General features: G+C 48.1%; 1 long non-coding RNA gene across 1 annotated transcript; it reads left to right on the top strand.

The window, feature by feature from the left end:
- The first annotated feature begins 8,943 nt into the window (after positions 1-8,943).
- LOC132809373 (uncharacterized) lies at positions 8,944-24,737 on the top strand. Its single transcript, XR_009642283.1, has 4 exons — positions 8,944-9,482; positions 14,931-15,022; positions 16,314-17,042; positions 22,800-24,737. It is a non-coding gene; the product is annotated as an uncharacterized LOC132809373 (long non-coding RNA).
- The last annotated feature ends 252 nt before the right edge of the window (positions 24,738-24,989 follow it).

Consider the following 24,989-nt stretch of genomic DNA (forward strand, 5'->3'; position numbering starts at 1 on the left):
CCCCTTCTCTCTGTCCCCTTCTCTCTGTCCCCCTCTCTTTATCCCCTTCTCTCTGTTCCCCTTCTCTCTGTTCCCCTTCTCTCTGTTCCCCTTCTCTCTGACCCCCTCTCTTTATCCCCTTCTCTCTGTCCCCCTCTCTTTATCCCCTTCTCTCTGTTCCCTTTCTCTCTGTTTCCCTTCTCTCTGTTCCCCTTCTCTCTGTCCCCCTCTCTTTATCCCCTTCTCTCTGTCCCCCTCTCTTTATCCCCTTCTCTCTGTTCCCCTTCTCTCTGTTCCCCTTCTCTCTGTTCCCCTTCTCTCTTTCCCCCTTCTCTCTGTTCCCCTTCTCTCTTTATCCCCTTCTCTCTGTTCCCCTTCTCTCTGTCCCCCTTCTCTCTGTCCCCCTCTCTTTATCCCCTTCTCTCTGTTCCCCTTCTCTCTGTTCCCCTTCTCTCAGTTCCCCTTCTCTCTTTATCCCCTTCTCTCTGTTCCCCTTCTCTCTTTATCCCCTTCTCTCTTTATCCCCTTCTCTCTTTATCCCCTATTCTCTGTTCCCCTTCTCTCTGTCCCCCTCTCTTTATCCCCTTCTCTCTGTTCCCCTTCTCTCTGTTCCCCTTCTCTCTGTTCCCCTCTCTTTATCCCCTTCTCTCTGTCCCCCTCTCTTTATCCCCTTCTCTCTGTCCCCCTCTCTTTATCCCCTTCTCTCTGTTCCCCTTCTCTCTGTTCCCCTTCTCTCTGTCCCCCTCTCTTTATCCCCTTCTCTCTGTCCCCCTCTCTTTATCCCCTTCTCTCTGTTCCCCTTCTCTCTGTTCCCCTTCTCTCTGTTCCCCTTCTCTCTGTCCCCCTCTCTTTATCCCCTTCTCTCTGTCCCCCTCTCTTTATCCCTTCTCTCTGTTCCCTTTCTCTCTGTTCCCCTTCTCTCTGTTCCCCTTCTCTCTGTTCCCCTCTCTTTATCCCCTTCTCTCTGTCCCCCTCTCTTTATCCCCTTCTCTCTGTTCCCCTTCTCTCTTTCCCCCTCTCTCTTTATCCCCTTCTCTCTTTATCCCCTTCTCTCTGTTCCCCTTCTCTCTGTTCCCCTTCTCTCTGTTCCCCTTCTCTCTGTTCCCCTTCTCTCTTTATCCCCTTCTTTCTGTTCCCCTTCTCTCTGTCCCCCTCTCTTTATCCCCTTCTCTCTGTACCCCTTCTCTCTGTTCCCCTTCTCTCTGTCCCCCTCTCTTTTTCCCCTTCTCTCTTTTTCCCCTTCTCTCTGTTCCCCTTCTCTCTGTTCCCCTTCTCTCTGTTCCCCTTCTCTCTTTATCCCCTTCTCTCTGTTCCCCTTCTCTCTTTATCCCCTTCTTTCTGTTCCCCTTCTCTCTGTTCCTCTCTCTCTTTATCCCCTTCTCTCTGTTTCCCCCTCTCTCTGTTTCCCCCTCTCTCTGTCCCCCTTCTCTCTGTTCCCCTTCTCTCTGTTCCCCTTCTCTCTGTTCCCCTTCTCTCTTTATCCCCTTCTCTCTTTATCCCCTTCTTTCTGTTCCCCTTCTCTCTGTTCCCCTTCTCTCTGTCCCCCTCTCTTTTATCCCCTTCTCTCTGTTCCCCCTCTCTCTTTATCCCCTTCTCTCTGTTCCCCTTCTCTCTTTATCCCCTTCTCTCTTTATCCCCTATTCTCTGTTCCCCTTCTCTCTGTTCCCCTTCTCTCTGTCCCCCTCTCTTTATCCCCTTCTCTCTGTCCCCCTCTCTTTATCCCCTTCTCTCTGTTCCCCTTCTCTCTGTCCCCCTCTCTTTATCCCCTTCTCTCTGTCCCCCTCTCTTTATCCCCTTCTCTCTGTTCCCCTTCTCTCTGTTCCCCTTCTCTCTGTCCCCCTCTCTTTATCCCCTTCTCTCTGTCCCCCTCTCTTTATCCCCTTCTCTCTGTTCCCTTTCTCTCTGTTCCCCTTCTCTCTGTCCCCCTCTCGTTATCCCCTTCTCTCTGTCCCCCTCTCTTTATCCCCTTCTCTCTGTACCCCTTCTCTCTGTTCCCCTTCTCTCTGTTCCCCTTCTCTCTGTCCCCCTCTCTTTATCCCCTTCTCTCTGTTCCCCTTCTCTCTGTTCCCCTTCTCTCTTTATCCCCTTCTTTCTGTTCCCTTTCTCTCTGTCCCCCTCTCTTTATCCCCTTCTCTCTGTTCCCCTTCTCTCTGTTCCCCTTCTCTCTGTTCCCCTTCTCTCTGTCCCCCTCTCTTTATCCCCTTCTCTCTGTTCCCCTTCTCTCTGTTCCCCTTCTCTCTTTATCCCCTTCTTTCTGTTCCCTTTCTCTCTGTCCCCCTCTCTTTATCCCCTTCTCTCTGTCCCCCTCTCTTTATCCCCTTCTCTCTGTTCCCCTTCTCTCTGTCCCCCTCTCTTTATCCCCTTCTCTCTGTCCCCCTCTCTTTATCCCCTTCTCTCTGTTCCCCTTCTCTCTGTTCCCCTTCTCTCTGTCCCCCTCTCTTTATCCCCTTCTCTCTGTCCCCCTCTCTTTATCCCCTTCTCTCTGTTCCCTTTCTCTCTGTTCCCCTTCTCTCTGTCCCCCTCTCGTTATCCCCTTCTCTCTGTCCCCCTCTCTTTATCCCCTTCTCTCTGTACCCCTTCTCTCTGTTCCCCTTCTCTCTGTTCCCCTTCTCTCTGTCCCCCTCTCTTTATCCCCTTCTCTCTGTTCCCCTTCTCTCTGTTCCCCTTCTCTCTGTTCCCCTCTCTTTATCCCCTTCTCTCTGTCCCCCTCTCTTTATCCCCTTCTCTCTGTTCCCCTTCTCTCTGTCCCCCTCTCTCTGTTCCCCTTCTCTCTTTATCCCCTTCTCTCTTTATCCCCTTCTCTCTTTATCCCCTTCTCTCTGTTCCTCTTCTCTCTGTTCCCCTTCTCTCTGTCCCCCTCTCTTTATCCCCTTCTCTCTGTTCCCCTTCTCTCTGTCCCCCTCTCTTTTTCCCCTTCTCTCTTTTTCCCCTTCTCTCTTTTTCCCCTTCTCTCTGTTCCCCTTCTATCTGTTCCCCTTCCCTCTGTTCCCCTTCTCTCTTTATCCCCTTCTCTCTTTATCCCCTTCTCTCTTTATCCCCTTCTCTCTGTTCCCCTTCTCTCTGTTCCCCTTCTCTCTTTATCCCCTTCTCTCTGTTCCCTTTCTCTCTTTATCCCCTTCTTTCTGTTCCCCTTCTCTCTGTCACCCTCTCTTTATCCCCTTCTCTCTGTTCCTCTCTCTCTTTATCCCCTTCTCTCTGTTCCCCTTCTCTCTTTATCCCCTTCTTTCTGTTCCCCTTCTTTCTGTTCCCCTTCTCTCTGTTCCCCTTCTCTCTGTTCCCCTTCTCTCTGTTCCCCTTCTCTCTGTCCCCCTCTCTTTTATCCCCTTCTCTCTGTCCCCCTCTCTTTATCCCCTTCTCTCTGTTCCCCCTCTCTCTTTATCCCCTTCTCTCTGTTCATCTTCTCTCTTTATCCCCTTCTCTCTTTATCCCCTTCTCTCTTTATCCCCTTCTCTCTGTTCCCCTTCTCTCTGTTCCCCTTCTCTCTGTCCCCCTCTCTTTATCCCCTTCTCTCTGTCCCCCTCTCTTTATCCCCTTCTCTCTGTTCCCCTTCTCTCTGTTCCCCTTCTCTCTGTCCCCCTTCTCTCTGTCCCCCTTCTCTCTGTCCCCTTCTCTCTGTCCCCCTCTCTTTATCCCCTTCTCTCTGTTCCCCTTCTCTCTGTTCCCCTTCTCTCTGTTCCCCTTCTCTCTGACCCCCTCTCTTTATCCCCTTCTCTCTGTCCCCCTCTCTTTATCCCCTTCTCTCTGTTCCCTTTCTCTCTGTTTCCCTTCTCTCTGTTCCCCTTCTCTCTGTCCCCCTCTCTTTATCCCCTTCTCTCTGTCCCCCTCTCTTTATCCCCTTCTCTCTGTTCCCCTTCTCTCTGTTCCCCTTCTCTCTGTTCCCCTTCTCTCTTTCCCCCTTCTCTCTGTTCCCCTTCTCTCTTTATCCCCTTCTCTCTGTTCCCCTTCTCTCTGTCCCCCTTCTCTCTGTCCCCCTCTCTTTATCCCCTTCTCTCTGTTCCCCTTCTCTCTGTTCCCCTTCTCTCAGTTCCCCTTCTCTCTTTATCCCCTTCTCTCTGTTCCCCTTCTCTCTTTATCCCCTTCTCTCTTTATCCCCTTCTCTCTTTATCCCCTATTCTCTGTTCCCCTTCTCTCTGTCCCCCTCTCTTTATCCCCTTCTCTCTGTTCCCCTTCTCTCTGTTCCCCTTCTCTCTGTTCCCCTCTCTTTATCCCCTTCTCTCTGTCCCCCTCTCTTTATCCCCTTCTCTCTGTCCCCCTCTCTTTATCCCCTTCTCTCTGTTCCCCTTCTCTCTGTTCCCCTTCTCTCTGTCCCCCTCTCTTTATCCCCTTCTCTCTGTCCCCCTCTCTTTATCCCCTTCTCTCTGTTCCCCTTCTCTCTGTTCCCCTTCTCTCTGTTCCCCTTCTCTCTGTCCCCCTCTCTTTATCCCCTTCTCTCTGTCCCCCTCTCTTTATCCCTTCTCTCTGTTCCCTTTCTCTCTGTTCCCCTTCTCTCTGTTCCCCTTCTCTCTGTTCCCCTCTCTTTATCCCCTTCTCTCTGTCCCCCTCTCTTTATCCCCTTCTCTCTGTTCCCCTTCTCTCTTTCCCCCTCTCTCTTTATCCCCTTCTCTCTTTATCCCCTTCTCTCTGTTCCCCTTCTCTCTGTTCCCCTTCTCTCTGTTCCCCTTCTCTCTGTTCCCCTTCTCTCTTTATCCCCTTCTTTCTGTTCCCCTTCTCTCTGTCCCCCTCTCTTTATCCCCTTCTCTCTGTACCCCTTCTCTCTGTTCCCCTTCTCTCTGTCCCCCTCTCTTTTTCCCCTTCTCTCTTTTTCCCCTTCTCTCTGTTCCCCTTCTCTCTGTTCCCCTTCTCTCTGTTCCCCTTCTCTCTTTATCCCCTTCTCTCTGTTCCCCTTCTCTCTTTATCCCCTTCTTTCTGTTCCCCTTCTCTCTGTTCCTCTCTCTCTTTATCCCCTTCTCTCTGTTTCCCCCTCTCTCTGTTTCCCCCTCTCTCTGTCCCCCTTCTCTCTGTTCCCCTTCTCTCTGTTCCCCTTCTCTCTGTTCCCCTTCTCTCTTTATCCCCTTCTCTCTTTATCCCCTTCTTTCTGTTCCCCTTCTCTCTGTTCCCCTTCTCTCTGTCCCCCTCTCTTTTATCCCCTTCTCTCTGTTCCCCCTCTCTCTTTATCCCCTTCTCTCTGTTCCCCTTCTCTCTTTATCCCCTTCTCTCTTTATCCCCTTCTCTCTTTATCCCCTATTCTCTGTTCCCCTTCTCTCTGTTCCCCTTCTCTCTGTCCCCCTCTCTTTATCCCCTTCTCTCTGTCCCCCTCTCTTTATCCCCTTCTCTCTGTCCCCCTCTCTTTATCCCCTTCTCTCTGTTCCCCTTCTCTCTGTCCCCCTCTCTTTATCCCCTTCTCTCTGTCCCCCTCTCTTTATCCCCTTCTCTCTGTTCCCCTTCTCTCTGTTCCCCTTCTCTCTGTCCCCCTCTCTTTATCCCCTTCTCTCTGTTCCCTTTCTCTCTGTTCCCCTTCTCTCTGTCCCCCTCTCGTTATCCCCTTCTCTCTGTCCCCCTCTCTTTATCCCCTTCTCTCTGTACCCCTTCTCTCTGTTCCCCTTCTCTCTGTTCCCCTTCTCTCTGTCCCCCTCTCTTTATCCCCTTCTCTCTGTTCCCCTTCTCTCTGTTCCCCTTCTCTCTTTATCCCCTTCTTTCTGTTCCCTTTCTCTCTGTCCCCCTCTCTTTATCCCCTTCTCTCTGTTCCCCTTCTCTCTGTTCCCCTTCTCTCTGTTCCCCTTCTCTCTGTCCCCCTCTCTTTATCCCCTTCTCTCTGTTCCCCTTCTCTCTGTTCCCCTTCTCTCTTTATCCCCTTCTTTCTGTTCCCTTTCTCTCTGTCCCCCTCTCTTTATCCCCTTCTCTCTGTCCCCCTCTCTTTATCCCCTTCTCTCTGTTCCCCTTCTCTCTGTCCCCCTCTCTTTATCCCCTTCTCTCTGTCCCCCTCTCTTTATCCCCTTCTCTCTGTTCCCCTTCTCTCTGTTCCCCTTCTCTCTGTCCCCCTCTCTTTATCCCCTTCTCTCTGTCCCCCTCTCTTTATCCCCTTCTCTCTGTTCCCTTTCTCTCTGTTCCCCTTCTCTCTGTCCCCCTCTCGTTATCCCCTTCTCTCTGTCCCCCTCTCTTTATCCCCTTCTCTCTGTACCCCTTCTCTCTGTTCCCCTTCTCTCTGTTCCCCTTCTCTCTGTCCCCCTCTCTTTATCCCCTTCTTTCTGTTCCCCTTCTCTCTGTCACCCTCTCTTTATCCCCCTTCTCTCTGTTTCCCGCTCTCTCTGTTCCCCTTCTCTCTTTATCCCCTTCTCTTGGTTCCCCCTCTCTCTGTTCCCCTTCTCTCTTTATCCCCTTCTCTTGGTTCCCCCTCTCTCTGTTCCCCTTCTCTCTGTTCCCCTTCTCTCTGTCCCCCCTCTCTTTATCCCCTTCTCTCTGTTCCTCTCTCTCTGTTCCCCTTCTCTCTGTTCCCCTTCTCTCTTTATCCCCTTCTCTCTTTATCCCCTTCTTTCTGTTCCCCTTCTCTCTGTTCCCCTTCTCTCTGTTCCCCTTCTCTCTGTCCCCCTCTCTTTTATCCCCTTCTCTCTGTTCCCCCTCTCTCTGTTCCCCTTCTCTCTGTTCCCCCCCTCTCCCATCCCCTCTCTCACCCTCTGTCTTCCTCTCGCCCTTCCCTCCCTCATCTCTCTCGCCCTCCCCTCCCTCCCCTCTCTCGCCCTCCACTCTAGCCTCCTCTGTTCTCTCCCCTCTCTCGCCCTCCCCTGTCGCACTCCCCTCTCTCGCCCTCCCCTCCCTCTCTCCCTTGTCTCGCCCTCCCCTCTCTCGCACTTCCCTCTCTCGCCCTCAATTTCCTACCCTCTCTCGTTGTCCTCTCTCTCACCTTCACCCTTCTGTCGCCCTCCCCTCCCTCTCTACCCTCTCTCGGCCCCTCCCTCCCTCTTGCCGGCCCCTCTTACACCCTCCCCACTGTCTTGCCCTCCCCTCTTTCGCCCTCTCCTTCCCTCTCAACCTCACCTCCTTCACTCCCCTGTTTCGCCCTCCCCTTTATCGCCTTACCCCTCTCACACTCCCCTCTCTCACCCTCACCCCTCTCTCGCCCTCCCCTCCCTCGCTTCCCTCTCACACCCTCACCCTCCTTCAAGCCCTCCCCTCCCTCCTTCCCCTCTCTCGCCCTCTCCTCTCTCGCCCTCTCCTCTCTCGCCCTCTCCCTTCCACCCTCCTCTCTCTCCCTCCTTCTCTCGTCCCCTCACCTCTCTCGTCAACCCCTCCCTCTCCTCTCTTGCCCTCTCCTCTCTCGCCCTCTCCCTCCCTCTCGCCTTCACCTCCCTCTCCCCTCACTCGCACTCCTCTCTCTCACCCTCCCCCTCTCTCGCCCTCCCCACTTTCTTGCCCTCCCCCATCTCGCCCTCCCCTCCCTTCCCTCTCCTCACTCGCTCACCCCTCTCTCGCCATCTCCTCTCTCTCGCCCTCCTCTCTCTCGCCCTCCTCCTCTCTCGCACTCCAGTCTCTCGCCCACCCCCCTCTCTCCCCTCCCCTCTCTCACTCTCCCTACGTCTCTTGCTCCTCTCTCTTGCACTCCCCTCCCTCACTCCCCTGTCTCATCCTCCCCCTCTCAACCTCTCCCCTCTCTCTCCCTCCCCTACCACCCTCCCCTCTCTCGCCCTCTCCCTCTCTCTTTTCCTCCCCCTCTCTCGTGCTCCCTCTCTCTCCCATCCCCTCTTTCGGCACTCTTGACATCCCCTCCCCTCCCTCCGTCCCATCTCTCGCCCTCCCCTATCTCACCCTATCTCTCCCCCCGTTCCTTCACTTTCCCTCCACCTTCTCTCACTCTTGACCCCCCTCAATCAGTCTCTCTCTCTCTCTCTCTCTCTCTCTCCCCACCTTCCTCCGTTTCTCTCTGACTGAATCGCTCTCCCTCCTGTCCCTCCCTCCCTCTCTCTCTCTGACATACTCTGTCTCCCTGGTCCTTCCCTCTCCATCTGACCCAGAGACTGGGGATGTTTGAGGGTGAGGCTGCATGTGGGGGTGGGGAAAATGGGGTAGAGATGGAATTGTGGGAGGGAGACTGCGATGGCATGAGAGAGAGAGAGGGGGAGAGGGAAAGTGGAGGCAGGTGGAGAAACCGGGGTTGGCGGGTGTGTGTGAGGGGGGTGGGGGGGGGGGAGATGAGGGAAAGGTTTGGAAAAGAGAGTGTGTGCTGAAAGAGAGAGAGAGAGAGAGAGAGAATTGAGGAGAAAGAGTAGGGGAGAGGTAATGGGGAGGCCAGGCCCAGTGGGGGGAACAGAGGAAGTTAACCCCAGCTCCTGAGCCCAGGGCGCGGTGCCCTCCCCTTCCCTGAGGACCAGGACTTGGGGCTGAGTCTGTCTCTCTCCAGCTCAGCTTCTCCAACACAAAGACACACAACAACATCGGTCCCTCTGCTGCTCGGCACGCTTTCATCAGCATTTTTATTGGTTACAAATGGAAGTGATGGATACAGTCAGTGGGATGGTGCCTTTTCTCACTGGCCCCTGAGTTGTGAGAAACATTGAAATGTTTCCCTGTAACCCCCCCTGTGGGATAAGGAGGGACAAACCAGCGCTCCCCTCAGTCTGTTACCATAGCGACAGGCTGCTCCATCGCTGAACCACTGAACTGAAATGAGAAAATCCCGGATGGTGTGATTAATGAGGGAATTTGATGGATGGATGGATTTGGGTGAAGGGATATTTCAGCACATTCTTCAGCTGCTGCCTGAACTTAGTCTGGGTCACGGCATAAATCGCGGTGTTTGTGCAGCAACTGAGGAGCTGCAGCATGAAGCCCAATTCCCGCACAAAGCCATGGAGATTCACAGACCGATACCCAATCACCCACATCCGTCTCCATATAGAAAACAGCATTAACGTTGACCATAACAGGATGAAATTGGCCGAGATCACAAACAGTAAAATGATGGATTTTTTTCGGTTTCTCATTTCAGTGTCAGACTGAGCGTCCCCATTGGTGTGAGCGCGGAGTCTCCTGCGGGCTCTGCTGGTCACTAAAATGTGTCTGACGGTGAGAACATTGAGCAGCAGAATCAGGAGAAATGGGACACCCGGGGTTAGAATGTGGTGGAGGAACTCGATTGTGACCCAGACACTGGAGGATTGAACAGCGACTGTTACATCACAAAACCAGGGGGCGTTCCCCAGCCGATACCGAGCCGTGAGCATAAAATACCAGAAAATGTTCTTTAAACAGCTCAGCACAGTCACTGCTCCCAGAACCACAGCCGCCGTTTTCTCACTGCAATATTTACTTTTCAGCTTCTGGCAACAAATGGCCACAAACCGATCAAAGGTGAAAGTGACGGTGAACCAGACAGAGCAGTCAGTGGCTGCATAAAGCAGGACGGCGTGGATATTACACACGGGGACGGAGTCCCTCAGGAAATAAAACTGTTCCCGATAAACAATGGGAATGTGTCTCAGGATCAGGTCGAGGATAATGACCAGGAGATCCGCCGCTGCCATGGCCCCCAGGTAACGTCTGACACATGGAGACAATCCACAATCTTTATAAAGCAGGACGTAGATGGTCACTACGTTAACTGTGAGGAAGGAAAACAAACCCATTATCCATCAGCCTGGAGGCAAAGGGACCCGTTTGATCGGGGACCCAGTGAGATTTCCAAATGTGTCCCTGTATTCAGGCATTTATTAAAATAATTGGAGCTGGAATAACAAATGGGAAGGTCGGAATTACTGACAAAAATGTGACATAAACCACAAGAAACCCTCCCTCCCCAAACACACCGAGACACATCCATAAGGACAGATGGTTTCTAGAACATTCCCACATACTCGATCACTCGAGAGCAGACACAGATCACTCCTTCCCAGTTCCTGATACGGAGGGTGGGAACGTTGCTGTCCTGAAGGATTCTCTCCCAGTTTCCTGTAGACAAAGGGAGTTTGGGAATTTCTGTATTTTGGTCTAAATTGTGGTCGATCCTGTGTCGTGAAGAAATGTAAACGCAGGGAAAACGTATTCATCCCTTTAACTGCCTGAGGGGCCTTCGGAACAGTGTCTCCTTCTCCCTGGAACGGGATCTCTTCCCTCGGGATCTTATTGTTTGTTCAATTCACTGACGTCCGGCCGTTCACAAACAAACAACGTCAGGGACAGAACGTTCCGGGGAATGTCAGTTATAGAATGTCAGGGACAGAACATTCCGGGGAATGTCGGTTATAGAATGTCGGGGACAGAACGTTCCGGGGAATGTCAGTTATAGAATGTCAGGGACAGAACATTCCGGGGAATGTCGGTTATAGAATGTCGGGGACAGAACGTTCCGGGGAATGTCAGTTATAGAATGTCAGGGACAGAACATTCCGGGGAATGTCAGTTATAGAATGTCAGGGACAGGACGTTCCGGGGAATGTCAGTTATAGAATGTCGGGGACAGAACGTTCCGGGGAGTGTCAGTTATAGAATGTCGGGGACAAAACGTTCCATGGAGCTCCGTGACCTGTCCATCACCTTTCCCCCCATCCACCCCACCACCATGATGAACCGTGCACAGGCTACAGATCTGTCCAGTACGGGGAGCTGTGCAGAGAACAGCAGGCACTAATGCGTGAACTTGTAACAAATATCCATCCAGCACAGGGAGCTACACTAACCACATCATTGCATTATCTATCAACGGCAACCGTACAGTCTGAACAGCACAGAGACCTGTGCAGTGATCACCTGTGAATGAATCTGAAACCCAGGAGCAGTTACCCTCCCAGCATGTAGGGCTGTGTACACCACCCCAGTGCATTGATGTGTAACCCAGGAGCAGTTACCCTCCCAGCATGTAGAACTGTGTACACCGCCCCAAGCATTGCTCAGTTACACTGTGTTAGATCCCTGCCCAGCGTGGGGAAACTTGCAGCCCATGCTGGAAGTGACAGGACGTACAGCTCCCACCCATTTACAGCTCCATATCTCCTTTGTGCCCTGACAAGGGAGTGCTTTGCGTGTGAACATCCCTGCCAGAGAGAGATGGCGGGGGAATCAGTTTCAATATCACCACATTGGAGGGGTTTAGGGTATAGACAGAGAGGGGGAGACTGAGAGACAGTGTCATGGACGGATGTGTTCCCAGGTTTCGGAATGCTGCAATGTCGACACTTCAATCACATCCTGTAACATGAGCCAGTCTTCCCAGGAAAGATGGGAAAAAGGGAGATTGGTGTGAGGTGAAATGATGGAGAGTTTTGGATGAGCATTTGTAAATGGAAGTAGTTACAACAGAATCTCTGACTCACTGGGCTGATTCTAACAATAATTTGCCTCAGTGTCATTTTCATTGAGTGTGACAGAGGGATTATCTGTACGAAGCCAAGTTAGATTCCTGGTGCTATCTTATTAAACTCAACTCGTTGTCTACCCACACACCCCACCCCCACCATGGTGTCCCTCTCATTCAGTACCAGCCCGATTCTCCCACCCATAATGGCTGGAGGGACTCACAGTCGCCCGGGTGCCCCTGGATATTCTGTGACCCCTGGGACTGGCGCCATCTTTGAAAGGCCAATGGGCACACAGTTGAGCTTTCTCTGTTAGAAGCTGCCCTGCACAGTTTACCCCGAGCATGGCAGATAAGGGGCAATTGCACTACGGTGTATCAACAGGGGCACGGCGGTCCTGGTGGATGGGCTAGTACAGAGAGGGACCATTCTCTTCCCAGAGGGAGCCGCACCACCAGACTCACCGAGCATGGTCTGTGCTCCCCACCCAGCTCAGTGCAGTATCTGCGGTCTGAAGAAATGTCCAGCAATACAGGACAAGCATCAATAACCTTCCCCACTCTGTCAGGTTAAGGGTCACCGTATTCTCTCTGCTCCCTCACACTCACGGTATATCTGTTATAGTACCGACCCCCAAACAAAGCTCCTGTTCAGATACACGCAGCGCGGTCTGTTCCTGCAGCCCCTTTATAATGGCACAGCCTGTTTTAAACAGTCTTTCTTTATCTTTCATACCAAAGTGCATCACCTCACACTGCTCTGCATTGATCCCCGTCTACCAGCGTGTCCTGTTAGAGTTCTACACTGTCCTCCATAGACTTTACAATTCTTGCAGGTTTGGTACCATTTACAAACATTAAGATTGTCATATATCACAGTCCCCATGAAACAACTGAAATCCTACCCCACACACAGGAGTGTGAGCAAGTGAAATACTGATATATTCCCACGGACAGACTCTAAAAATGACATACTGTCAATGGAGCAATAAAAATCCTGACATACAAGACAGAGTAAATGAAATATTGACAAACCACAGAGCAAGAGAAATCCGGATAGGTTTCACTTATCTATATTCACCAGGGTATAACGGGATGAAGGTGAAATTATGTACTGTACCTTTAAGAAAGAGAGAATGCTGCTCTGAACTGGGAGCTTACAAGTACCTGAGATATGAGAGGATGGCAGACCCAGAAACAGTGTATCGCTATAGAGCTGGAGTCGGGTTATAAGCAGTTAAGAGATAGAGAACTTTTAGTTCACTTTCAGTGTTAAAAACTACATTGTTGTTTTTATTTAAACAGCGGAATTTGGGAGTTCTCTGTCACTCATATTTTAACAGTTTACGAGGCGAACTGAGCATTTAATTATGTTTAGTTTAAGTTACCAGATGAGATCTATGCCGTGCCTAACAATTGCTGTGTGTGTATCTGTGTGTCTCTGTGTGGGGCAGGTCTGGCAGTCTCTGTGGTGCTGAAAGTAATGCAATGCCACCCTCTGCTGGTCTCCTCACGCCACTGCACTGGCATTGGCAGAGGGGGAAAACCAACAGGGATTCATTCAGAGAGGGGGAGGGAGAGGACAGCTGCTCACAGCACCATCCAAACAGATGTCTTATCCTTGTACTGATCTAAATATCCTTTAAACGTTGTAACTGTCTCTGTTTTCACCACTTGCTCTGCAAGTTCATTCCACACACAAGCCAGCTTCTGTCTAAAATAATTACCTCTCCTGACTTTTGTAAATCTTTTCTCCTCACACCTTAAAATATCCCTCCGTTTTGAATCACCAACTCTCGGGAAAAGACATCAGCCCTTCAGCTTATCAGTACCCCACACTATTTTATAAACCTCTGTAAAGTTACCCCTCCATCTCATACTCTCCAGTGAAAAATGTCCCAACTTATTCAGCCTACCCCTTGTAGCTCAATCCCTCCATTTCCAGCAACATCCAGGTTAAACTCTTCTGAACCCTCTCCAGCTTAATAATATCAAGGTCAGTAATATCAAAGTGAATACTCAATGTATTTTATAAGGGAAGTGGAGACCAAAACTAGAGGACATAGGCTTAAGTTGAGAGGGGAAACATTTAAAAGTGACCTAAGGGGCAGCTGTTTCACCCAGAGGGTGGTGTGCCTATGGAATGAGTGGACAGGATGACCAGACTGGACGCAGTATTCCAGGAGAGGTCTCACCAATATCCTGTACAATCTCAAAATGACTTCCCAATTCCGATACTCAAAGGTCTGACCAATTAGGAAAGTGTGCTAAACACCTTGTGAGATGCACATTTTTAAGAATACTACCTGACGGCCTTGGTCTCTGACCTACAGCACTGCCAAAGACCCTACGTTTAATTGTACAGGTCCTGCTCTTGTTGGATTTACCAAATCCAATACCTCGCATTAATCCAACCTAAACTCCATCTGCTACGCCTCGGCCAGTGAGTGATATTACCACCTCCTCACCTTCCCTGTTTAATTTTAAAATGCCCATCCCTCTCCAGGAGGCCTGCACACTCCGGCCTTGATTTTCACAAAGACCCTGAGCTTGGTTTGCCTTGTGTGGTTAGAGGGAGGATGGACGGATTGCAGACACAGTCAGTGGGGAGGAGAGGCTGGACAGTAATCAACGGCCTGGTATCATTTCATGGTTTTAGGCAGAGGGCAGACACACGTGAGAGTTGGGTTATACTGATCGGTGTTTTGTGACCAGAAATTATGGTCTTTCTCCGTGTCTGGTGTTCAGTAATAAACATCTACTTGAGACCCTTCATTGGGCAGAGTATATCTGCAGGATTTCATTCCCTAATATTGCAGACTACAGATGATAGCGATTAAAGATGTTCATAGTTAATTTCGATCTTGCACTTGTTTAACAAAACAAAATGTTTTGTGTAGTTCAGTAATGGTAACCTGATTATAATACATCCACACCGAGCTGAAAGCTGCCCCCTAAAATGTGACCCAAAATCTGAGTATAGTAGTGTAGTGGGTAGTGTCCCTGTCTCTGGTCTTGGCTCTGGGTTAGATTTCAATTCCTGAACTTGTGTGGTAGTGTTCCTAGCTCTGGACCAGAAGGTTTGGATTCATGTCCTCCCTGTTGTAGAGGTATGTCTCAGCATGTCATAACAGGCTGATGAACAAACACACAGAAGAATAATGTTACAGCTTTATGGGTATTGCCGAGTGGTGCTCGTGTCCCTACCTCCGGGCACAAAGGTCTAGGTGTAAATCCCACAGCAGTGTCTCCTAATATATCTGAACAAACTGATTAAACTGGTTTTAGAATTGTGACTTGATGGAGAGAGAACAGGTGTCGGTGTTGAATGTCAGCATTTCGGCCCAGGATTATTGAAAGTACAGCCATTCGTGTTGATTGAAGTCACATTTTGCAGCAGTAAAGGTTTATAAAATCAGAACGGTCATGGATAGAGTTTGTAGTCAAGGTTTTTCCCCAGGTTAGGGGAATCCAAAACTAGAGGACATTGGTGAAAAGTGAGAGAGGAAAGATTTTGAAGAGGTCTAAGGGGCATCTTTTCACACAGGGTGGTGTGCGTATGGAATGACCTGCCAGAGGAAGTGGTGGAGGCTGGTACCACTACATCATGTAAAAGGCATCTGGATGCTGACAGACCTGCCGAGCTTTTCCAGCAATTTCTGTATTTGTTAAAACATTCATTTTAACACAGGTATCTGTGTTAGCTGTTTGGATACAGAATTGGCTGGCCAACAGAAGACAGCGAGTGGAAGTGGAAGGAAAATATTCTGCCTGGAAGTCATGGTGAGCGGTTTTACACAGGGCTCTGTCCTTGGGCCTCTACTCTTTGTAATTTTTTTAAAATGACTTGGATGAGGGCATTGAAGAATGAGTCAGCAAGTTTGCAGATGACTCGAAGGTTGGAGGTGTCGTTGACAGTATAGATGGCTGTTGTAGGCTGCAGAGGGACATTGACAGGATGCAGAGATGGGCTGAGAGGTGGCAGATGGAGTTCAACCTGGATAAATGTGAAGTGATGCATTTTGGAAGGACAAATTTGAAAGCTGAGTACAGGGTAAAAAGTGAGGTCTGCAGATGCTGGAGATCAGAGCTGAAAATGTGTTGCTGGTTAAAGAACAGCAGGTTAGGCAGCATCCAAGGAATAGGAAATTCGACGTTTCGGGCCGGAGCCCTTCATCAGGAATGGATGTCATTCCTGATGAAAGGCTTGACCTGAAACGTCGAATTTCCTGTTCCTTGGATGCTGCCTAACCTGCTGTGCTTTAACCAGCAACATAACTTCAAGCTGATTACAGGATAAAAGATAGGATTCTTGGCAGTGTGAAGGAACAGAGAGATATTTGTGTGCAGGTACATAGATCTCTTAAAATGGCCACCCAAGTGGGCAGGGTTGTTAAGAAAGCATTTAGTGTTTTGGCTTTCATTAACAGGGGATTGAGTTTAAGAGCCGTGAGATCTTGTTGCAGCTCCATAAAACTTTGGTTAGAATGCACTTGGAATACTGCGTCCAGTTCTGGTCACCCTGTTGTATGAAAGATGTGGATGCTTTGAAGAGGGTTCAGAGGAGGTTTACCAGGATGCTGCCTGGACTGGAGGGCTTATCTTATGATGAGAAGTTGACTGAGTTCGGACTTTTTTTCATTGGAGAAAAGGAGGAGGAGAGGGGGCCTAATTGAGGTATTCAAGATTATGAGAGGCATAGATAGAGTTGATAGCCAGAGACTATTTCCCAGGATGGAAATGACTAACACGAGGGTTCATAGTTTTAAGCTGGTTGGAGGAAAGTATAGAGGGGATGTCAGAGGTGGGTTCTTTACCCAGAGAGTTGTGAGAGCATGGAACACGTTGCCAGCAGCAGTTGTGGAAGCGAGGTCATTGGGGATATCTAAGAGACTGCTGGATATGCATATGGTCACAGAAATTTGAGGGTGCATTTGAGGGTCATTTGAGGGATCAGTGGTCGGAACAACGTCATGGGCTGAAGGGCCTGTTCTGTGCTGGACTGTTCTATGTTCTATGTTCTATGTTCTATGTATTCTGAATACATTAAACATTTTATTTTTTAATGACGCAGGGACATATAAACATATCTTCAAATCGTCCAAGACCATTTTCTGCTCAGGGTATGGCTCTGTGTATGACAGCAGCAATGATGCACCGACATGGAGCAGGGAATGTGATGGAGACATAGTTTGGACAATGTACAAGGAGACCTCACATGGTCCAGTTTGGGAGAGGATGGCATTATTGTGTGATTCAACTCAGAGAGGGAGAAAATGTCATCTGCCCGAGAAGAAACGGCCTATTGCACTCTCTCTCCTTCATTCTTCCTCATCACAGTAACGTGTATGAGCTAAAACACAACTCTACTGTTATTGTTACCATTCTTATTTTTATAGAATCCCTGCATTGTGGAAACAAGCCCTTCGGACCAACAAGTCCATACTAACCCTCCAAAGAGTAACCTTCCCATGGCCTTACAGTTACCACTGACTAGTGCACCTAAAGTAGAAATCGCTGAACACTATGGATTATTTGACCAATCCACTTGAATTATACAGCTTTGGGCTGTGGGTGGAAACAGGGACACCCATCAGAAGCTCACGCAGACAAGAGGAGAAGATCCAAACTCCACGCAGATAGTCACTCGAGGCTGGAATTGAACTCACGTCCCTAATGCTGTGAGGCAGCAGTGCTAACTTCTGAGCCACTGTGCTAACCTGGAACCTCCTGCCTGCCTAATGCAAAGGGAATTCAGCCAAATCCAACTCTCCCAGGATAAAATCCCATTGCTAGCAGCTGTGTGAGTACAATATCTTCAGAAGCAGAATAACATTGTGGACAATCTCGCAATTTTTCCTTTTGTCATGAGTTCCAATAATATCTGGACAAGGTTCTTTCAACGTAAAATTGCAGAGATTTTGTTTATTTTGTGTGTGTGTGTGTGTGTGTGTGTTTGTGTGTGTGTGTGTGTATGTGAGTGTGTCAGTGTTTTTAGAAAGGGAAATATCGAATCTTTATTTGCAATACCCAAACAGTTTGCCATTCATCATTCCATCGTAGTTGGAGTAACATTGCTCTGGATCATAAACGTGCTATTTGAGCGGATTAAAGAAACTAGCCTGACTTGTTCCTAAAACTGACCCTGACCCAGTCTGCGACCAAAATCATCGGCCATATCACCGACCTGGTTACATTTAACATTTGTTGTGAGCAGTGGAGGAGTGGGACTAGAAAAGGAAACAGTGGCCCAAAAAGCCTGGGAACTATAGACCGGTGAGACTGATGTCGGTGGTGGGTGAGTTGTTGGAGGGGATTCTGAGGGATAGTATTTGCATACATTTGGGAAGGTAAGGGCCGATCGGGGTAGACAACGTGGCTTTCTGCATGGGAAATCATGTCTCATTAATTTGATTGCGTTTTATGAAGAGGTGACAAAGAAAATTGATGAAGGCAGTTTGGTAGACATTGTCTATATGGACCTCAGTAAGGTGTTCATAACATTCCGATTGGTAGGCAGATCAGTAAGGTTCGGTCACATGGGATACAGAAGAAGCTCGTCACAATTGGCTTGAAGGAAGAGGGATATTTTTCAGACTGGAGGTTTGTGAGCAGCAGTGTGCTCTAAGAATCAATACTGAGTTCACAAAACATTTCATCATTTATGTAAAGGATTTAGATGTGGATATTGGAGCCATAGTTAGTAAGTTTACTGATTACATCAGAAAGGTGGTGTAGTAGATTATCTCAGAGTACAACAAGACCACAAATAGATGGGACAAAGGGGCAAAGAATGACGGATGAAGTTTAATTTAGATAAATACGAGGTTAAGCATTTTGGGAAGGTAAATCAGGGCAGAAATTATACACTTAATGGTGAGGGCCTGGTGAGTGTTGTGAAACAAATGGACATAGGTCTGCAGGTACATTGTTCCTCGAACGTGGAGTCGAATGCAGACAGTGCGGTACAGAACACATTTTACAAATTTGTCTTAATCAGTCAGAGCATTGAGTACAGGAGTTGTGTGGCATGTTGCATCTGGGCAGGATGTTGGTGAGGCCACTTTAAGAACAACTCGGTTGTCTGCAGAAAAGATTTACACAGATGTCCCAGGACTGAAGGTTTGAGCTATAGGGATAGGTTGATTAGTTTGAGGTGTTTCCCCCTGGAGTGTCAGAGGCTGAAGGGTGACATTATAGAGCTTTATAAAATCATCAGGGGCATGGATATTCTGAACAGCCACGCTTTGCTCGCCAGGGTAGGAGAGCCCAGAACAGGAGAGCATAGTTTCAAGGGGAGAGGGGGAATGATTTAGAAAGGACCTGAAGATAAATGTTTCACACAGAGAGTGGTGTGTGTACATGAAGTGCTGTCAGAGGAAGTGGTGAAGGCGGTTGCAATCGCACATTTAAAAAAGTATCTGGAAGAGAAAGGATATTGGCCAAATGCTGGCAAATGAGTTTGGATCAGATTTGATATACAATCGGAGTGAACAGATTGGACGAACGGGTCTGTTTCCGTTCTGCATGATTCTCTGATTCTATAAGAGGGATGACAAATAATTCTGAAAGTACCTTTCAAATCCGAATCCTCTTCACTGGAAGTTTATCGTGCCTCTATGTTCACATTGATTGAAAGTTATGTTCGTGAAATATTTGACAGAGAACTGAGTCATGGATAATGGGACATAGACAGGAAAGTGGGGCTGAGACCACAATCTGATTAGCCACAATCTTAGTGCCTGGTGGAGAAGGTTCAAAGTATCTAATGACTCACTCCTGTCCCTCAATCACATGTTCCTGTGTTCCATTCAGGCCATTAAACCTGTTAGGCAGGAGCATTTAGAGGGTACTTACTTCTATAACCTGGTGCACAGAAACAGAGGAGATCATTCGGCCTTTCAAGACTGTCCCACACGGTTTGAGGTGATTTGAGAAATGTAATTGTAAAACCCAGGCTGGGTATGAAAGAGGCCCCTCATCTCTCTTCACAGAACTTCCCCTCTCTGAAACTTGTGCTCTGTTTGTTGGTCATGTTGTAGACCCAAATTCACTATGAATACAGCCCCCATACCTCACCCCACGATGGCTCACAAAATCCTCTTGTCTCCCTGATGGCAACATTCAATAACAGAACATTCATGAAAATAACACCCAATAACTTTCTAAGAACAGAATGTGAGAACATTAGAACAGGGGCAGGTCGTTCACTCCCCAAACCTGCCTTGCCCTTCACTCAGATCATGACTGATCTGCTCTTGGTCTCAAATCCTCTTTCATACCCAATTCTTCATCGCCCTCAACACTCTGTCAGGTCAATATCCATCTACCTCCTCTTCAAATGCTTTCCGTCATCTGGCTCCCGAACACTCTTGAGAAGAGAAGTCCTGACATTCAATCCTACCTGTTTGAAGAAAACACTTGCTGCTCCTATACCATGGCCTATTGATATGACCAAAAGAGGTTAACACAAGGGGTCAGGTAAAAATGACTGGTTCTGATATCAAGGCTTCTGTTGACATCAAGGAGCTTAACAAGTCTGAACTTAATGGGAATCAGAAAAAAGTCTCCAGTGTTTGGAGACGAACATGGCACAAAGGAAGATGTTCATCATCTCAGTCCTGGGTCACCTCTGTGGGAGATCCTCAGGGTAGCTTCCTCTTCACAAACAGCTTCAGCTGCTTCATCAATGTCTCCCCACCCCCACCCTCCCCACCATAAGATCCGAAGTGGGAATGGTCACTGAGGATTCCACAATGTTCAGAATAATTTGATGCCCCCGTCAGCTCCTGAACTGGACTGTGTCCATGTGCAGCAAGACATGGACTCCATTGAGGCTTGTGCTTTTAAAGAGTCCGTAACATTCATATAAAGGACTGTCTGACACTGCACATTGCCACAGTAAAATAAGAGTTCATTCCGCACCTCACACTGGTTTCACAGGAATATGAGGAAGTCGTTCAGCCCATTGACACTATTGGAGAAGAACAGGGACAGCCTATTCAGTGCCTCCAGCCTATTACTCAGGAAGAGAAGGATTCTAGTGTGATGGACCACACCAGAGCCCCTCGCCAATATTTGAAGGCGGTAACCTAGACTCTAATGTTTTCTTATTTTAAAGAAAATGTAAAGTGTCTGTTCCAGATGCAATGTGACTGGTCAAACAACTCGATGTGAAGCATAACACTATTTACTTAAACATGATAGATAAAATAATACCAAAGAAAGAAGAATTTAGAATAACGTAATTATATTGGATGAGTTAACAGAATAATAGATCTAGGAACTATTACGAATGAACTGTTCCAATACTGGAAATCACATGAACACAGCCCTTGACAAAAAGAATGTTCAGACACTGAATGACACAAATATTTCTCCAATTCTGGATTTAAAAACAGCACCAAGAGAAAATCCATAGAGAGTAGCTGCCAGGAGACATTCACTAAAGTTTTCAACTCGGTGGAGACACCAATAATTTCTGATGTAACAGAGAAAACCAAAACCCAGAAATCCTAATCTGTGAGAGCTGACCATACCGATTCCATCTGCATTAAAATAAACCTCAGGCCTCACTAGTTGTTTACTCAAGTGGTCTTAACGAGCCAGCTTGGGAACGGTCATTCAATCTCTCTCGTAAAAGAAACCAGAACAAAATAACCTCTTAAAGCTACAGCATAATCACACTAGTCAGCACATCGAGCTGACAAGCAGGAACCAGGGGTAACCCAATCAGGGCCTTGGCCCTGTCCAATCGGACGAGGAAGAAGCCAGTCAGTCCGTTGAGTCATTGATACAGGAACAGGAGGAGGCCATTCCCACTTCAATGCACTTACACGGGGCAGAATGAGGTAATTGATGCTTATTCCTGATGAATGGCTTGTGCCCGAAACGTCAATTCTCCTGCTGTGCTTTTCCAGCAAACCACTGTCTACTCTGATCTTCCACATCAACAGTCCTCGCTGTCTCTTAACTGATGCTCTAACATGATGAACAAGTGGAGCAGAGGCTGCACAGACAGACTTCTCCACGTGTTCCTCATAGCTCCGTCTATCATGATACACGAGTGGAACTTTAACGCGGTTTTCTAGCGGTGAGGAGGGAAGCCATGCGTCTTGTGTGAAGTCACAAGAAGGCACCTTCCACCTCCAAGAAGCCAGCCTGGTGTTCTCTGTGTAGGGTGGAAGCTGGTGGGAATGGCTGCCTGTTTCAAACGGAAGGTATTATGGTTGGTGTTGGGGATTGTGAGCCAAATGATATTCAGTACAGGTTCACACGCCGACTGCACAATAACGTGGGGAGAGTTAATTTAGGCATATAAACTATTAGGAAGGCCTCGTTAGACTAATGGATGGACTCTCTAAATTCAAATAATGCTGATCTTGTTCATGTTGATCCTGTCCGTCCTGTTCAGTGTAACCTGCATGCCTTACTCTGTCCAAGTCTATTTCCACCCTATGATCTGTCTGGCCATGTTTGCTATGATCTTCCTCCACTGCTCATAAATAAAGTGTTTCCCTGTACTGAGATACACGTGACAATAAATCAAACCAACCAATCCTTGATAAAGTATGGAATTTCTCACCCTGTCAATGTCTCTTTTGGAAGTAAGTCTTTATGATACGAAAGTCGGTGGAGTTGTTGACAGTGAGGAAGGATGTGGCAGGTTACAGCGGGATATAGATAAGCTGCAGAGCTGAGCAGGAAGGTGGCAAATGGAGTTCAAGGTAGGGAAGTGTGAAGTGATTCACTTTGGTAAGAGTAACAAGAAGATGGGGTACTGGGCTAATGGTCGGATACTTGGTAGTGTGGATGAGCAGAGGGATTTTGGTGTCCATGTACACAGATCTCTGAAAGTTGCCACCCAGGTAAATCGTGCTGTGAAGAAGGCATATGGCGTACTGGCTTTTATGGTAGAGGAATTTAATTCCGGAGTCCTGAGGTCATGTTGCAGTTGTATAAGACTCTGGTGCAGCCGCATCTGGAGTATTGTGTGCAGTTTTGGTCGCCATACTATAGGAAGGATGTGGAGGCACTGGAACGGGTGCAGAGGAGGTTTACCAGGATGTTGCCTGGTATATTAGGAAGATCGTATGAGGAAAGGCTGAGGCACTTGGGGCTGTTTTCATTGGAGAAAAGAAGGTTTAGGGGTGACTTGATAGAGGTGTACAAGATGATTAGGGGTTTAGATAGGGTTGACCATGAGAACCGTTTTCCACGTATGGAGTCAGCTATTACGAGGGGGCATAGCTTTAAATTAAGGGGTGGAAGGTATAGGACAGATGTTAGGGGTAGATTCTTTACTCAGCGAGTCGTGAGTTCATGGAATGCCCTGCCAGTAGCAGTGGTGGACTCTCCCTCCTTATAGGCATTTAAACCGGCATTGGATAGGCATATGGAGGATAGTGGGCAAGAGTAAGTTAGGTGGGCTTGAATCGGCGCAACATGGAGGTCCAAATGGCCTGTACTGCGCTGTATTTTTCTATTTTCCATGTTCTATGTTCTAAGTGATCGCTGCCACTCCTCGTGTTTAACGTCACCGTTTCTTCTTCTCTCACAGCTCTGCTGAATAAACACTCAGCTTCATCACTCGATCCTCGTGATACCATCACCCGTTTCTGTGGTAAGGAGATCATTCCTTACAAAGGAGATCAAATCCGTAGAGAGTGTCCCAACCACAGTCTCAGCAAGGCCCTACAACAGCAGGAAGATGGATTTACTTATGTACTTGAATCATCCTTCAATGAAGGACAGCATACCATAGCCTGCACCCATTACTTACACAGGATTTGATTCGGAGCAGTCAGCATAGACTTGTGAGTGGGAGGTCATGTTTCCCAAATTTGTTAGAGTTCGTTGATGAAGTGACCAAGAAGGTTGATGAGGGCCGACCGGTAACCATAGTCTCTATGGATATCAGTAAGGCCTTTCATGGAATGCCCTGCCCGTATCAGTGGTGAACTCTCCTTCTTTATGGTCATTTAAGCGGGCATTGGATAGGCATTTGGAAGTTATTGGGCTAGTATAGGTTAGGTAGGATTCAGTCGGCGCAACATCGAGGGCCAAAGGGCCTGTACTGCGCTGTATCCTTCTATGTTCTATAAGGTTCCACATGGCAGGCTGCTCTGGAGAGTTACATCATGTGGAATGCTGGGGAGCCGGCCAATTGGATGCACAGTTGGCTTGACGGTAGGAAGCAGAGGGTTTAGTGGAAGGACGCTTCTCAGACTGGAGGCTGGGTCCATTGCTGTTTGTTATCTATGATTTGGTTGAGAATGTACAAGGTATGATTAGTAAATTTGCAGATGACACTAAAATAAGTGGGAGCATGATCAGTGTGGAAGTTTATCTGAAATTGCAGCAGGACCTTAATCAGTTGGGCAAGTGGGCCGAGAAATGGCAAATGGAATTTAATATAGATGCGTGATGTCTTGCATTTTGGAAACTCAACTCAAGGTAAGAGTTTCACAGCGAATGGGAGGGCCTTAAGGGGTGTAGTGGACAGAGAGACCTTGGCGTTCAGGCTCACGGTTCTCTGAGAGTGGAGTTACATGTAGACTGACTGACACACTGACCTTCATCAGGCCGGACATTGAGTATGGAAGTTGGGAATTTATGTTGCAGTCACACAGGACTTTGGTAAGGCCGCACTTGGAGGATTCTGTTCAGATTTTGCCAATTTGTTATAGGGAGCATTTTATGAAATTAGAAAGAGTGCAGAATAAATTTCCATGGACGTTGCCAGGACGCAATGGTCTGAGTTGTAGGGAGAGGTGGACAAGCTATCGAGTGTAGGAGATTGAGGGGGGGGGGGCCTTATCGAGCTGGAGAAAATCATGAGGGGCATGGATAGGGTAATGCTCTCAGTCTTTGTCCAAGGTGTAGAGAATCAAGGACGAGATGTGATCATTTTAAGGTTAAAGGGGAAGGAATAAAATGAACCTGAGGGGTCGCTTCTTTACACATAGGCTTGTTCGTGGATGAGCAGCCAGCAGATGTGGTCGAGATGGATACGTTAACAACACTCCAAAAGCATTTGGATAAATATGTGGATGAGAAGGATTAGAAGGATATGGGCCAGCTGCAGGGAAATGGGGTTAGCGTCGATGGACATTTACAAGGTGGAGTCGAACCCCTCTGTTAAGTAAAACCAAGCATCCAGAAAAGCTCGCCTCACCTTGTAATCTGTTAAAATATGAGCGTCACAGATCTCGTACATCCCACTATTTAAACAAACATTCACAAATTAATTTCTTAACTTTAGTAGTGAACACTGAACAACAGCTGTTCACAAATACAAGCCCCTCTTTTCTTAGCTACTTAATATCTGTTTCCAACTCTGTAAAAATATGCTGTTCCAACAACCCACATATTAAACATTACAATCTCAAGACCACACAGTCTCCATCTTCCACGATGTGTTCACTCTTCCAGCTGCTGATCTCCCTGGGTCACATTTTCTTTTACTGCAAGTAGGTTTGTCATGAACTTGTATCTTTGATAGAGAGTGTTTGAGATGGCCAGTTAGCACTCCTGCTCTGCAGCAGTTACTCTGCTGTTGGATGGCAGTAGCTCTCTCTCTATAGTGTTCAAAATGATGAGTTGACTTACTCCACATGATACAATAATTCTCATAATGTGATTGCTTTCCAGCTGTCCAAACAACAGTATTCTAATTCAGTTGGCTTCTGGTATCCTGAGCGTTATTTAAACTACATCATCCCCACCTGCTTCACTCTATGCTGTGTCC

The sequence above is a fragment of the Hemiscyllium ocellatum genome, unplaced genomic scaffold (genome assembly GCF_020745735.1).
Source record: "Hemiscyllium ocellatum isolate sHemOce1 unplaced genomic scaffold, sHemOce1.pat.X.cur. scaffold_115_pat_ctg1, whole genome shotgun sequence".
NCBI classification, from domain to species: Eukaryota; Metazoa; Chordata; class Chondrichthyes; order Orectolobiformes; family Hemiscylliidae; genus Hemiscyllium; species Hemiscyllium ocellatum.